Here is a 13,285-nt window from a genome sequence, read left to right as displayed (position 1 = left end):
TGCTTGGGGCTGACCACTGCGCCTCTGGACGCAGTGACACCTGGGCAAACCCTCCCCTCAGGCCTCTTGCAGGCACACACACCCAGGCGGGTGAGGGAAGGGATCTGGCCTGGCTTTGGGCCCGGCAGACACCAGAGAAGCCTTCAGACCCTTCAAGCTGCAGCCCGGTGCCCCTCCTCTGCTCTCTGCAGGCCCCCTGACAGCAGCGGTGGGCGGGGGGCACCATGCTGGCCCCAGGATGGACACGTGGGAAGATCCTGAGAGCCAGGCACTATCTGATAAGTGGGCACCCTGGCAGGCACTGGGGAGCCCCAGGTCCCTGACAGTGGCCCTTGGACCACACAGAGCATGCGGCATACAAAGAGAGGGGGACGGTCACTCGTGCAGGAAGGGGGACGAGAGTGGGACAGAAAGGAGACCCTACACCAGCCTGAGAGGGTGTGGGCTAAAGACAGCAGTATGTGAAGGGGACCCTTCCCTTGGAGGTTGCTAAGACACTACTGGAAAACAGCAGGAGGTATGTGGTCTTTCTCCTCAGGATTAGCTCACAAGGTCACTGATGCCACTGAGCCCTCTGTTCTCCTTGATGCACCTCCCCCCATGGCCCACACATATCCCCATGGCCCCCCGCACCTCCCTGCCGTGGCCCCTACACCTCCCTCCTTCTGTGGCTTGCAGTTCGCCCTCCCGACGCCCCCCAGCTCAGGGCCATCCTGCTCAAGAGGCCTTGCTGGCCCCTGGCCTCCCTGACCTCCACACATCTGAGCCGGAGCTCAGGCCCTGCCCCACCAATTCTGCTCCCCACACTCACCTCTTCGGTGGTCTCATGCAGCCTTGAGGGCTAAATCCACCCGTGTGCCACAGTCGCCCAGTCACATCCCCACCTGGGCCGGACTCCAGACTGGCCTATCCAATGGCCCCCTTGACATCTCCACCTGGACATCCAGCGGGCATCTCAACTCCACATGCCCAAACTAACTCCTCCCCTGCCCCCAGCATAGCTCCCGGCACCTCTGTCTGTCCAGCCCCTTGAGCCAAAAACCTGGGGCTTCCATCTTTGTCCTCTCCTCCTTCAATGCAGCCCACTGGCACATCCCAGCAGCAAACAACCGGTGTGACACTGGGAAGTTAATCCAATGCTGGCGCGTCTCTCACCCCACGGCTCCAGCTCGCCACCCCACACCAGGGCTACAGCCCGGCCTCCTCGCCCCTACTCTAGGCTGCATCACACTCCATCATATACCACAGCTGCAGCAAGCCTGTTACAGGAAAGGCCAGATCATGTCACTCCAAACCCCAGAGCTCTCCAATGACCCACGTGTCATTCTGGTCAAAGCCAGAGTCCTCCCAAGGGCGTTCCAGGCCTCACTCTGCATCTCTGACCTCACCTCCCAATGGTGCCCCATGCTCACTCCGCCCCGTCTCACAGTCTCCCCACTGTTCTCAAACATGCCCGACGCATCCCTGCCTCAGTGCCTCTGCACCGCTGTTACCTCTGCAGCCACCATGACAGACGGGTGCAGGCAGCCAAGCCCGGGGCTTCCAACAGCCAGCAACAGCTGCCTGGATGGTTAGGATGTGGCAGGAGTGGTGGCAAGTGCCCCCAGCACGCGCCTGAGGCCACCTCCCCTGGGAGGGCCAAGGGCCCCACACGCGCCTCTGCTGCCACTGCCCCGTGCACTCCTCCTGACTCCATTGGGCAGGGAATGAGCCGCACGGCCCTCTCATTCTCATGCCACAGCTTCACGAAGCCTCGGGTACCAGAACACAGAAGCCACGTCCAGAGACAACTGTCAGCTGCTGCCTGTGCCGTGTCGTGTCAGAATCCTCCCTGTCTCCCTGGGGAATAGAGAGGCTATGCAGGATCAGGGTGAATGAGGCCTCCTTACCTACCTGGCACCTCCCCAGGCACCACTCGGCCAAGGCCCTCTGCCAACAAGAGGATGCCAAAAAACACACCCAAGACATGGTGGCAGGAACACAGGAAGGAGAACCGCCAGTCAAGGCGAGGCAGCCAGGGCCACAGGGGTATCTGGAGATGGCCACTTCCCAGCTGCGCATTTTAATAACTAACCAGTACAAAGCCTTCCCTCACCGCTCCTACGGGGTGACCGGTACAGACCACCCCTTCTACCATAAACAAGAGAGAACTAGACAGTAATGAAAACACCAGGAAACAAAGGCGGTGGACAGAGCTAGAGCAGTGCTCAAAGGAAATTATAGCTTCAGATTCTTATGTTAAAAAAGGGAAAGAAAAAAATCAGTGTCTTAAAGGTGCACCTAAGAAGCCAGCAAACTAAACACAAAGGAAGTGAAGGACAGAGACAACGGAGAGAGAGGTTGTAAGTTCAAGGACTAATGAACTACGAGACAGGCCAAGGATAGAAACAATCAACAAAACCAAAAGGTATTCTGTGAAAGGATCCAAAAATTGCACAGATCTAGACAAGTAGAGGGAAAAAACCACAAATTACCAAGATCAAGAATAAAAGAGGGATGTGGCTCCGACCCAACACGAAAAGGCAGGTAAGGAAATATTATGGATTAGATTAAGTCAATAAATGTGACGAGTAAGACAAAACAGAAACATTACTGGAAAGACATGAATTATCAAAACTGACTCAAGAAGAAAGAGAAAACCTAAATAGTTCTACATCTATTGAAAGAATTAAATTTGTTCTTAAAAACATTCCCACAAATACCAGGCACAGGTGGCTTCACTATCAAATATTTAAAGAAGAAACATGCATACCACACCAAGTCCTCCAGAACAGAGAGAAGAAGGGAACACTGCCGTTCCATGGGCCAGCCTCACCCTGACCCCAAAACCTAAGCCTGAGTCTAGAGGAAAAGAACACCACACATCACCTGTGAACAAAGGAGCAAGAATTCTTAACAAAATAGGAGAAAGTTGAATCCAGCAAGATACACAAGGGATGGTATGTGATGACCAAGAGGAGCTCACCCAAGCAAGGCAAGGCTGGGCAACATTCACAAATCAGTTAATATAATTCTCATATTAACTGAATAAATTTAAAAAGAAGAAAATCAACTCAATAAATTATGCAGGAAAAAACATTTGACAAAACTCAACACTCATTCATTATAAAAACTCTCAGAAAGCTAGGGAAAAAAAGGGAGCTTGTCCAACCTGATAAAGAGAAGCTGGAAAATAAACCAACACTCGCGTACCTGCGAGGAGAGACGGGATGTGTCCCCAGAGGGGACAAGGCAGGTATGCACACTCGCATCCTTTCTCCTGGCCTTCGACAAGTTTACAATATTCTAACTGTAAAATCACACTTTTATAAAGCTGTGATGGGGATAAAGATAAGAAGCACAAAGATTGAAAACAAAGAAGTAAAACTACTACGTCACAGAAGACACGTGCAGCTGTGCAGAAAATCCCAAGGATTCTTTAAAAAATACCACTAGAACTGATAAGGGAATCTGAGGTCCGAGGTCACAAGCAATACACAGAATCAGTTGATGTTCAGTGTGCTAGCAGCCAATAATGGAAAAGTGAAATTTAAACAATAATACCTTTATAGTAGCATAAAAAACACAAAATTGATATGATAAATTTAACTAAATACGTGCAGGAGCTGTACACTACAACCTGTAGGAAGTGCTGAAAGGAACCAAAAAACACATAAATGAAAGAAAGACTCACGGGTCCACGGCTGGGAAGAGGCAAGACTGTTAAGATGTCAGTTCTCTTAAATCAATCCATAGATCCAACGTAATCCCAAATAAAATTACAGCAGGCTTTAAAAAAAACAGAAATTGACAAACATTCTAAAATTTATCCTGACGTAGGAAGGACTGGAGGTATCCAAAACCATGTCAAGAGAAGATGGACACGGCTGCAGGACAGGACAACGGATTTCAAGACTCAACGAGACTGACCACCCACAGATGGCCAGAAATTTCCAAACAAGGAGCCAACGTACTCAACGGGGCAAGGACAGCCCTTTCAACAAACGGTGCTGGAACAACAGGAAACTGTAATTAAACACAACGAGCCTGGACTCCTACCTCGCGCTGCACTCCCTGTGCCCAGCGCAGGGCTCAGGGGCCGGGACACACAGCAGGCAGCCGCGAGCCCCAGGCGCCCCCCGGCCGGGGAGGCCAGGCGAGTCTGCAGGAGGAGGGGCTGCCTGGCTAAGGCTGGACGGTGGGTGGCTGGCGGGCTGGGTGAGGGGCAGCATTGCCCACAAAGGGTGACCAGAAGGGCAACAGGCACAGAGGCGGCCCCGGGGAGGGACCAGAGTATCAGGCCTAGGAGCCGATCCCTCACCTGGAAGGTGAGAGGAACCAATAACTGGGAGGCCCCAGAGTGTGGCTGGACGTAGTCCAGGGGAGAGAGGGGCCGGGACTGAGGGGAGAAGGAGACACGTTTGAGCAGCACACGCCGGGCTGGGTGAAGGTGAGGGACACCCACAGCCAAAGTCTGCAGTAGACAACTGGCCATGGGAGGACTCCACAGACGTCTGCTCCCCCAACACGGGAAACAAGCAAGAGAAGAAAGGAGGCACCTCACGACAAGGATCACCCTTCCTCGTTTCCAACAGGAGGAGAGGGAAGAGCCAGCAAAGGAGACTCACGCGAGACGGGCACCAGGGAAGGCCCAGGAGAGCACAGGCCACACAGCCTAGAAGCAGCTTCTAGAGAAGGGAGCATCTCAACAATAAAAAGACAACCCAGTTCAGAAATGGGCAAAGGCTTTGAATAGACATTTCTCCAAAGAAGACATACACAGAGTCAATACGCACCAATGCTCACCCTCATTAGCGATCAGGAAATACAAATCAACTCCACAATGAGACGCCACTTCTCCTCCACCGGGACAGTGAAAATCAAAGACAGGTAACAAGTCGGGGTGAGGAGGTGGCACAATCAGAAGCCTCGCACACTCCGGGGGGATGTAAGGCGATGCAGACACTTGGGAAAACAGCCTGCAGTGCCTCAAAATGTCAGGCACAGAGTTACATCTGACCCAGCAAGTCCACTCTGAGGCACACACCCAGGAGAAGTGAAGACACACGTCCACACAGGAACCCACACACGACATTCACAGCAACATTAGTCACGATAACCAAAAAGAAACCAGCCAAACATTGATGAATGGGTGTGTCTTCGTCCATCCAGGCTACTGCAACAGAATACCATAGCCCAGTGGCTTACAAACAACTGTAAGTTTCTTCCTTACAGTTCTGGAGACTGGGAAGTCCGCGTTCGAGGCACCAGCAGATTTGTGTCTAGGGAGGCCCACCTCCTGGCTCACAGACAAGGGCTTCTTGCTGTGTCAAATTCCACTAGACCTTAAGGCTTGAGAGAATCCCCTCTGGCTCCATGCTCTGCCCTCCAGGCCCACTGGGAGGGAGGTCCCGCCTTCTGGACCCCCTGGGATGGGGATCTCGCCTGCACAGCCTTGCTGGGCAGGGCTGAATGCCCACACCTTTGCTGGGTGCAGCCCAGGCCATAGTCCTCACCGGTTGGAGTGCACACTGGGGTGCTCTCGGCTCTGCTGGGCATTGTCCTAGTGGGGGCATTTTGCAGTGGCCCCACCCCATGGCAGTTCTCTGCCTGGGGCCCCCAGCTCTCCAGAGCATCCTCTGAAATCTTGGGGGAGGCAGCCTGGCCCCTACAGCTTTGCTGGGCGCAGCACGTGCAGCACCAGGGCCCGCCAGGGCCACACCTGTGACTCGGGGAACAGAGCCTGCCACGTGAGGGGTGAGGGGGCACCAGGCAGCAGAGGCATGGGCTCCTTTGAAATTGTTCTGTCCCACAGGCTGGCACTCTGGGCCTGTGACGGATGGGGCAGCCTCCAGCCATGATCTCCGAAAGGTCTTCAGGGCTCTCCTTCCACTGTCCCGGACAGCAGGTCCTGGCTTCTGTTAAGATGGCTGACTTACCTCCCCATTTTCCTGATGAACAGCATCTGGCCTCTGTTGAGATGGATCCACACTAGCCTCCTTGTCAAATCCGGCCCCAGCCTTGGTGTTTTCTCCCCAACAGTTTTCTCATCTTTCCAATATGGATAGGCTGAGAATTTTCCAAATCTTTAAGTTCTATTTCCCTTTTGATTGTCAATTTCATCTTTAAGACATTTCTCTCTTCCCGCATTTTACTGTAAGCACTCAAGAGAAGCCACATCCTCAACACTTGGCTTAGAAATTTCCTTAGCCACGTGTCCAACGTTGTCCTTCACGGGTTCTACCCTCCACAAAACACAAGGACACGAAGGGGATTCAGCCAAGCTCTTTGCCCCTTCATGACAAGGATCACTCTTCCTCGTTTCCTCACCTCCACCCGAGACCTCATCAGAACGGCCTACACTGCCCACATTCCACCAACACCCTGCTCACGACTGCTGCCTTCTCCGAGAAGGCTGACTTTCTCTGCAGCCCTCTTCGTGTCTTTCTGCGCCCTCACCGTAGCCCTGATGTCCACAGCTCTCAGTGCGCTCAAAACTCCTCTGCCTCTACCCAGCATCTGGGTCCAGAGCCACTCCCACAGCCTCAGGCGCTCGTTAGGCCTGCGCATCTTCTCGGGACAGCTGTCTCAGCCCCTGAGGGCTGCTGTAACACCACCACCACAAACCAGGTGGATGACATTTATTTCTCACAGTCCTGGAGGCTGGAAGTCCAGGATCACGGCACCCGCAGATTCAGCGTCTGGGGAGAGCCAGCTTCCTGGTTCACAGACGGTGCCTTCTTGCTGTGTCCTTCATGGAGGAAGGGGCCGGGAGCTCTCTGGGGTCTGTTTTATGAGGGCACTGATCTCATCACGGGGCCCCACCTCCTAACACCATCACGTTGGGGCTTAGGTTTCAACATGTGAATTTTGGGAGGACACAAGCGTCCATCCCACAGCGTGGTGTGTCCACACAGTGGAATATTACTTAGCCATAAAGAGGAGTGAAGGACGGGTGTGTGCTGTGACACGTGACAACGTGATGACCCCTGTGTCTTCTCAAGGTCACCAGTAACCTCCCTCTTGCCAAATCCAACAGTCAGTTCTCCTTCTGCATTCCCCTCGATCCTTCTTCGAAACGTTCAAAAATCCCTTCCCCACTCCCGCTCCAGAGGAAATCCAAACGCCTTAGCAGGCCCGGGTGGAGGAGGCAGGGCAGGAGGTGGCTCCACCACGCTGGAACCGTGCCCCAGCGGGAGGTTCTGGGAAACAAGCAGGAAACAGCTCGTGCTTTACAGTCCTCGTCCTGTGCCCGGCATGGGCTCACCAACCCTCCAGCAGCCCGAGAGTCAAGGGCCCCGGCCTGCCCCCGTGCCCCACAGGCCAGGGGCTGAGGCCGCCCCCCATCAGCACTGCCGCTCTGCACAGCTGCTCCTCAGGCCGCTCAGCCGTCCCTGAGGGGCGGCCGTGGAGTGGAAGCCGCTGGCCAGGCAGGAACGCAGCCTCTGACCTGAGAGGCCAGGGTGACGGCTCTCCAGGCCCTTGGTGCCTCTCCTCGCCAGTCCCCCCTCAGCACTCCTCCGCCCACAGTGACGGCCTGCTCCTCAGCCCAGAGGAGAGGGTCCTGTGCTGTGAGCCCTGACCCCTCCTGGAGCTGGTCTCGCCATCCTCTTAGCTCCCTGTCCAGCAGTGGGCAGGGCAGACGAGGCCAGGCCAGGAGGTCGGCGCTTCACACCCAGCGGGCCACCTGTCCACCGCAAGGGCTCGAGTGGGCCCTCGTACCAGCAAGAGGACCTGAGGCCAGTCTCCCGAGTGGGAATCTTCACAGCGTTGTGAGCGCAAGCGAGGCAGAGGCAAGTGGGTGGAGGGGTCGAGTGAAATGAGCCTTGTCCTGGCCCGCCTCCACCAGCATGCTCCTGGGCCTCTCCCCCAGGCCCCGGCACCTGGCCGGCCTCGGAGACTGGCCACCGAGTGAAGGAGGGCATGAGTGTGTGAACAGGGCCCCTTACCCAGAATCCCTTTGTAACTCAGGACTTGTCTTCAGTGACATTCATCATGCCACTCCCTTCTAGAACCTTCCACCGGCTTCCCACTCTCTGGAAATAAAGCTCAAACCATCCACCAGGCCTGCGTGGTGTGGCCCGTGCCCACCTCGCCGACACCTCGCTTGGCGGCAGCCCCTCTGGCTCCTCAAACGCGCCATGTCTGCTGCGGCTTCAGGGCTTGCGGCAGTTTGGAAAAAATGGCCACAAAATTCTTTGACACTTCTCTACTGAGAGGAGGGGTCAAGTCCCTTTCCCTTGAATCTGGACAGGCTCAGGACTGTTCTGACCATGGAGGACACAGAAGTGACTCTACGTGACTTCTGAGCTGGTCATAGGAGGCAACGTCGCTTCTGCCTTCTTTGCTAGAACATTTGCACCAGAGCCCTGGGCTGATACGGAAGAAGTTCGGCTGCTGTGAGGCCGCCACACTGTAAGGCAGCCAGGCTACGGGAGGAGACTGTGCAGAGGCTCCTGGGGACACCCCAGCTGAGTTCAGCACGGCTCACTGCTGATGCTGTGAGTGAAGAGGTCCAGATGCTCCGGACCCGGCTGTGGCGCCACCCCAGGCTTTGAGGGGTCCCAGCCAAAGCCCCAGACATCCTGGAGCCAACAGGAGCCTCCCCCTGCACCTGCCAGACGCTGACCCACCGGCTCTACGGCTCTCAGTCCCACTGACCTCGAGGCCTTGTGTCCAGCCCTGGGGCTGCTCCAAGGTTTCCCCCAGAAAGCGAGCTGAGCTTCACGTCCGATTTTCACCCATGCCTCCCAGCCCCAAGACGACCGGCAGACACCACCCCCACGTCCTGGGGAAGCGGTCCTCCGCAGCTCTGCTCTCACTCTGTGGCCCCAGGAAATCCCCTCCCCTCTCCTGGCCTCGGCTTCCCCGTGTGTTAAAGGAGGGATCTGGGTTCCGTCAGCTGGAAGGGCCCTCCAGGCTGTGCCCTGCTGGGCGAGACCTGGCCCAGAGGCAGTTCTGAGAAGTCTGGGTCAGCTCTCAGGTCCACACGGATCTCAGGTCAGCCCAGGGGATCAGGGTCAATTCCCCCGGGGTGACTCCCAGCAGCGACAACAGAGGCGGGGCTTGAGTGTGCGCTCCCCGCTCCTGGGCTCAAGAAAACCCCCAGAAGCTCTGTGTGCAACCATGGCAGGACAGGCACGAGACGTTCCCGTGGTCAGGACCCTGCGGCCTGACTGAGGGCCTGCCAGGGCCCGCACCGCGTGGGACTGTCAGCATGAGCCCCTCAGAGAGCTGCCGGCCCAGCCGCCAGAGCAGGATTAGCCTGATCCCCGCACCACCCCCCCATCCCCTGGGCGGGCGCCAATGCTAACACGGCAAATCCGCTGTGAGGGAAAGAAAGCACGCGGCTCAGGGGAGCAGGTCCAGGAGCAGGGGTATTTCCAGTGGGGGGACGGAGAAGTGGCCTCTGAAGTAGGTGGGAAAGTGAGGCGCAGGAGACTGGCTTGCGCCCCCATGCACCGGGGGCAGGGCTGCCCACCCATTTCTGCTTCCTGCTCCTCGAGGGGCACTGGTCCTAGCTTAGGGAACCCAGTCACTGCAGCCTCCAGTGTCCCGTCACCACTCTCCAGGAGCCCGCCACACCCCAGGCACTGTGCCAGGCCCTCCCTGTGCCTGAGTAAGGCCAGAGCCCACAGTCCCAACAGGAGCTTGAGAATCAGGGAGGGGAGAGCTTGTCCGTGGCCACCCTGTGTGAGGCAACATTCAAACCTGCCACCGCCTCCAAAGCCACTGCTACTGGCAGTGGGCCTGCCACTGGCCCTGCAAGGACCCTCCCCTGCCCCGGGCTGCCCTTCTCTGCCTAGAAGTGCCTGGCCCCTGGCTGGCCCTGCCATGGGCTACCCTCTTATCCTGAGCTCTGCAACATCATCACCTCCTCCCTGAAGCCCTCCAGGCTTAGCCTCAGAGCGTGTCCCCCTCTGGTGCTCCTCCCACCTGCCCGGCGGCTTCTGCTCAGCCTCCCGTACTGGCTCAGCCCGACACAGACACCCACCTGAAACTCTGGCCCTGGCTCCAGCAGCAGATAAGGCTGGAGACGGGAGGCCCCCAACCACACCTCGGGCCCTCCCTGCTCTCCAGGGAGGTGCCCCCAAAGGCGTAGTGTGCTTGCCCCACAAAACTCCCTCTGGGCCCCAAACCTGTGCCAGGACCCAGGACCACACAGGGCCGGAAAGGGCTCGTGCCTGTTGGCAGCAAACTGCTGACAGCTGATGGGCAGCGAGGCTGAGACATCGCGAGATGGGAAAAGGCAGAATGGAGAGGGAGAAAGGGAGGGCCTCGCAGGGCTGCGGTGGGGCGAGGGCCATGCTGAGGATATGCGTGTGGGAGGGAGGAGGGAGGCAGGAGACGACACCGGAGGACATGCGTGTGGGAGTGCAGGACGCGGGACATGACGCCGGGTCAGAACTCCAGTGAGCCCGCCCCCCTGCTTGGGTATTTGCCCTTTGGGGTGCCAGGAAGCACCCCTCTCAGCTCTGATGCTGCTATTTCCATGGCAAAGGAGATCCCCACTGGAAGAAAAGGCAGCAGGAGGGGTCCCTACCAGTGCAGGAACACGCCGGAAGCAGGGTCCACCGAGGCCTGGGCCAGTGCAGACCTCAGCCTGGACGGAAACTGCAGCCCGCTCCCTGCGAGCCTTGGGCGCCTCCCTGCCTCCCTCCCTCCACGCCTCCAGCTCCCATGGGGGTCTAACCATCCCTCGGGACTCAAGCGTGTTGTGAGAGGCGGACAGTGGGGTCCAGGACCCCAGCCTTGCACGTGAGCCCCACAGCTGTTCAGAGGAGCTGGAACCAGGAAGGAGCTCAACCAGGAAGGAGCCACCCTGCGTGCCACGAGCGCAGGTTAACTAGAGCCCGCGTGGGTTTGGCCGCAGTCCCGGCCCAGCCCCAGGCCTGGACCCGTCATCACTGACATGCTCTGGGCCTTGGGTCCCTAGGGACCCAGAGCTGGGGCTGCCCGGTGGCCTGGCTCCAACACTGAGGAGACAAGGCCCTGCCCACTGGCAGACGTCCCCTGGGACTCCTGGAATGACCGTCCATTCATGCAGCGGCTGGAGCAGCGCCCTGGGCCACACCCCCACAAGCCGGGCAAGCACCCTCTCGCCACCACCAAGCCTTACCCCACAGAGAGAGAGATCAGCACCCCAGCCAAGCTGGGAGCCAGTGCAGGCCAGGCAGGTCCCTTCCCGGCAGCTGACAGAAATGACAAACCCACACCTGTCTCACGCAAGATGAGAAAAACAGGCTGGGCCCTGTGAGGTTTCCGTGCAGCTAAATTTATTCAATTGGCAAGTCTGTCCTCTCTCCTGAGATCAGAGCCCGCCTACTTCTGGAGTACTGAAATGTCTTTTTTTTTTTCATAAAATAACGGCAATAATAGATGGTGGTGTACTATTTTTTTTATGTTCTTACTTGGCAAAATGAAAAGCTGGTGAATGTCAGTGCAGAAAAAATAGAGAGTTGGCAACCCTATGTCGGTCTCAAGTCATTTTAGAATGCAACAGTCCATGATGTGCACAAATTCCACCACGGAATGGGGTCACAGAAGGCTGGTTAGGAGCCGCCCTGCAGGGAGGAGGGACAAGAGGGTTCAGGAAGGGGGTCCCCAGGGGGGTGAGGGGGCTTGGGGGTTAGGGCAGGAAGGCACTAAAGCAAGAGTTTCCGGACCTGTAAGTTGAGGCTGACGGGGTAGGGGGCAGTGGCTTCAGGGACACTCAGTCACTGCAGGCCAGGCCCTGTGTCCAGGAAGGTCTGGGAGCCAGCACTCCTCTCCAGACCCACGCTGGTGATGTCATCCTTCAGCAGCTGGGCAAGGCAGCCCAGAAATCATGCGAGGGCCAGGGCCCTAAAAATGCCACCCGCTTGACCCATGGACACACTGCTCCAAGGACCTAACCCAAAACAGGCAGCAACACAGAGAGTAACCGCGACACCATCCTGGGAACTCGGTTCACAACACCGAAACACGGGAAGAGCCAGAAGGGCCAGCCCGAGTCTCAGCTCAGTGACCACGCAGACGCAGCAGGGTCCCTGCACCTCGGAGGAGCGTGTTTCTAGAGTGTAAAGAGGACAGGTGCACCCCACGATGCTAAGTGTAAAAAGCAGATCCAGAATGTTATTCACTTAAATCCAATTCTACAAAACGTGTATGGATTTGAGAAGAGGCTGGCAAGAAATACCAAAATGTTAACAGTGCTTCCTCAGATACCCGGTATGTCCAAATTTCCTATGATGAGCATATGTTACTTTCACCATCAGAAAACAATACATCTTATTTTTTAAAAGAAATAAAAAAGAATAATTAAAAACAAAATGGCACAAAATCTGCAAAGGACCCTCCGTTGCCTTAAGCTCTGGACCCCAGACTTGGCAGAGGTAGTCCCAGCTAGCCTGGGTGGATGGACAGAAGGAAAGATGGATGGATGGATGGATGGATGGATGGATGGATGGATGGATGGATGGATGGGTGGATGGGTGGATGGGTGGATGGGTGGATGGGTGGATGGGTGGGTGGATAGATGGGTGGGTGGATAGATGGGTGGATGGACAGATAGGTCGATGGACAGATGGGTGGATGGATAGATGGGTAGATGGATGAGTGGATGGGTAGATAGGCAGGTGGATGGATGGATGGATGGATGGGTAAGTTTTGGCCTGTCAATTCAGAAAGGTGTAGCCTTGGCCACACTCCAACCTCTCTCAGAGCCTCAGAGTCTGCATCCGTAAAACAGGAACAATATGACCTGCCCTCCTCCTCTCCAAGTCATTGGCAGGATGCAAGGAGTTGAGGGCAGGGTGAGCCCTGCACAAGGAAGCCCTATTCTGTGGTGAGGCACAATGCTGCCGCAATTGGTAACTCCAAAGCATCAATTATGATAAGGGCAGAAAATGCTTAACCCACAGTTGACTGGCCCAGACCTCAGAGGTGCAGCCAGACACCTGGCACAGGTCCCCAAACCATAAGGCTCTCTGCTGGGGTGACTGGCCAGGTACCTGCACAAACACAGGGCATGTAAGGCAGGCCATTGATGGCCAAGTACTTACTGGGATCCGATACCAGACAAGGTGCAGGCCTGGCATCAGCAAGCAGTGGTCCCCTGCGGGTTCCTGCCCTGTGGGACTGGCCATCAGATGCTTGTTTGCCAAAGAACAACTTAACGGCTTTCTTCTGGGGGCCACCAACTTCTCAGTTTGCCCAGAGCAAAGGTGGGGGGAGGGCGAAGCTGAGGACGTGCAGTAGGGCCCTCCCTGCTCTGCCTTGCGAGGCCTCCACCTACCCAGGAACACTGGTGGTCCGCCACAGTGGG

At 56.6% G+C, this 13,285-nt stretch overlaps 1 protein-coding gene across 1 annotated transcript in view; it reads right to left on the bottom strand.

The window, feature by feature from the left end:
- Window positions 1-13,285, bottom strand: part of TSNARE1 (t-SNARE domain containing 1) — a 123,382-nt gene that overhangs the window by 42,631 nt on the left and 67,466 nt on the right. The window lies entirely within an intron of this gene.

This window comes from Ceratotherium simum, chromosome 23, assembly GCF_057802395.1.
Source record: "Ceratotherium simum simum isolate JZ-2026a chromosome 23, ASM5780239v1, whole genome shotgun sequence".
Taxonomy (NCBI): Eukaryota; Metazoa; Chordata; class Mammalia; order Perissodactyla; family Rhinocerotidae; genus Ceratotherium; species Ceratotherium simum.
Note: the sequence above shows the minus strand (reverse complement) of the source record. Positions and strands in the feature narration are given on the sequence as shown.